At 29.7% G+C, this 2,740-nt stretch overlaps 1 non-coding gene across 1 annotated transcript; it reads right to left on the bottom strand.

Moving 5' to 3' along the window:
* Positions 1–1,095: 1,095 nt before the first annotated feature.
* On the bottom strand, positions 1,096–1,169 carry TRNAI-AAU (transfer RNA isoleucine (anticodon AAU)). The gene has a single exon. It is a non-coding gene; the product is annotated as a tRNA-Ile (tRNA).
* Positions 1,170–2,740: the final 1,571 nt, after the last annotated feature.

Genomic DNA, 2,740 nt, shown 5'->3' with positions numbered 1-2,740 from the left:
TTAATAAAGTCAAAAAATTACTATCTTATTTAAGTCACATCACCTCTCTATCACATCACTTCAAACTCAACTCATATTTTATAAAAAGTCAAAAAGTACACTTATTTAGAATATCACAAACAATCTCTAAACATAGAAATTGTGCATTCGGTCGTCTGGTTAAACGATTGCTCAAACAATTAGTTAGAATTTATCGATCACAACTATTATGGTATCTTTCGATCGTCTAATAAAATAATTTTTATATTTAATTTTGTATTTAATTCTCTGTATATATAGCTAGACTGATATTGCATAAGTAGGGGTGAGGTTCTAGACACTCATACTTGTCATGCTATCATTCCTACTTATTGTCCCGTTATCATTTCTACTCATAACATCTCATCCCAATTGACAAACCCATAACTCTCTCTCTTGTGCATTTTTATTTTGTGTGTTTTATTATTATTATTAATAGTAGTACTCTCCTTCACGTGCATTTTTAATTTGTAGACGTGTTTTATTATTATTAATAATATTATTGTTAAGACATAATTGGAGAAGGAAGAAGACAAGTTTTTTTGGGTGAAGAAGAAGAAGAAGAAGACAAGTTATTGAATAATAGTTTATCCAAATTGATAGTAATGGTTAAATACTATTTTTAATTTTATTTTTTACAACTTTTTAAATTTTATTTTTTTATAATTTTTCACATAAATTTGGGAGTTATTTGGGATGATTTGAGTAAGTATACCTTTGACTTTTTACTAAAAAATGTGCAAAAATGATAGTTTGGAATGATCCAAATAAGTATACTTTTTGATTTTTTATAAAAAAATTGACAGAAAAATAAAATTATAATATGACTCAAATAAGTGTTTTTATATCAATCATACCAAATAATCCCTAGCCTTTACCAAAAATGTAAACAATAATTTTTTTTCCCCTCTTTCTAAATGGATTTCGACAAATATCCCATTGGACTCGAAGCAGCCCACTCCAACTCTTTCAGGCCCATCAGAAATGGGCCACATTGTCCTTCAGCAGACAAAATGAAGTGAAATAGAAAAGCCCAGTCCATCAGCAAGATGCAATAGATAAAAAATGAAAACATGATGGCCCATGCAGGTCTCGAACCTGCGACCTTCGCGTTATTAGCACGACGCTCTAACCAGCTGAGCTAATAGGCCATTTGAAATTTAGATTCAATATAATTAATTTAACATTAACTAAAGTTAGGAAAAGATTTAACATTAACTAAAGTTAGGAAAAGCCAAAGCAATTGCTCAAATCAGGACCATTAAACCAAATTTACTTTTTCTATGCATGAATGAAAAGAGTACTTGTGATGGGTGATTAAAATTTGGGGGACTTGGGCCAATTTGGTTTGTTCTATAAACCAGATTTTAATATTCAACAAATATTGTTTTAAGTTAATAGGATTACATTTTCACATTTACACTCACAATCTAATCTATCAACCCATAATTCTTAATTTGCACTAATTCTTATCACGGTGGTGTTACATATACCAATTAGTATACATACTAGTGTACTAACTGGCGTTATGATATTATTATTAACCATATTTAGGGGTTGTTTGGGATGACCTAAATAAGTGTACTTTTTGTCTTTTTATGAAAAGATGTGCACAAAAAATAGAGAGGTGATGTGATGGAAAAAAGATAAAAAGATGAATTATATTGGAGTTGTCAAACTTGGCCTTATTATACAAGTTACAAATATCCAAAATCATATAAATGATGTCACATCATCTGTTAGTACACTAGTGTGTGCATTAATTGATATATATAGCATTATTCTTCTCGCAATAAACTTTTTGTTTTTTCAACAACAAAAATTATGACTTTCATCAAGATTAATATGTACATAAAAATCTCATTCAAGATTTATCGAGTAATAACTCTAATCAATAAGGCCGGTTGGTAATTTTCTCTCAAAAATTTTTACTATAAAAGAAGACTAGAAATTATTGTACTGTATTGTTCAAATTTAATTGTAGGGTATGTAAAATGAAATTCCAAAAACAATACTCCGAAATCTGTGGTGTGGGCAAGTTCTAGAAGATTCACATGCCTTGGCATATGGGCAACCCACAGTTCCAACAAAAACAATGGGCCATCCATTGCAATCTCTGAGGGGGACACAAATAGGATCTCCTCTCTCCTCAAAAACCATTGGCAGCTCATAAATATCCCTTTACCTCTGCAAACTTTATCCCCCAAATCCATCTCTATCCACTATCCAATTCCAATTTAAAAAACAAAGATAAAAACAAGGATTTCTCAAACTCATATCTCTGGACTGAGAGAGGAGTGGGCAGCTTATCTGCTACCATCTACATCATCATCATCTTCTTCCTCCCAAACAAAAAAAATATCTCCCCAAGTCAATTTGAGAAATTCCAATGTGTGATATTTTGGCGGTTTGATAAGTTATTTTAATTTTTGATTATTTTAATAGGTTAAAATTTTTGTGTTTGGAAAGATGATTAAGGGCTTGTTTAGTTTGTATCTTAATATATAATTTTTGAGAAAATTTTTCAAAATTATGATTGGTTCAAATTTTTTGAAAAAATTTTTCAAAATCATTTTCTTTCTCTCCTATACATTAATCAATCACTTTTTCTGTCTTCTTTTTTATTTTCAATCACTTTTTTTCTCACACATATCTACTCAACTATAACATAATATCAAATCATCCCAAACTCCCAAACTCTAAAATTATTTTCAAATTATAC

The sequence above is a fragment of the Camellia sinensis genome, chromosome 4, assembly GCF_055761805.1.
Source record: "Camellia sinensis isolate YWXY chromosome 4, ASM5576180v1, whole genome shotgun sequence".
NCBI classification, from domain to species: Eukaryota; Viridiplantae; Streptophyta; class Magnoliopsida; order Ericales; family Theaceae; genus Camellia; species Camellia sinensis.
The sequence above is the reverse complement of the archived record's forward strand: the minus strand, read 5'-3'. Positions and strand labels throughout refer to the sequence as shown.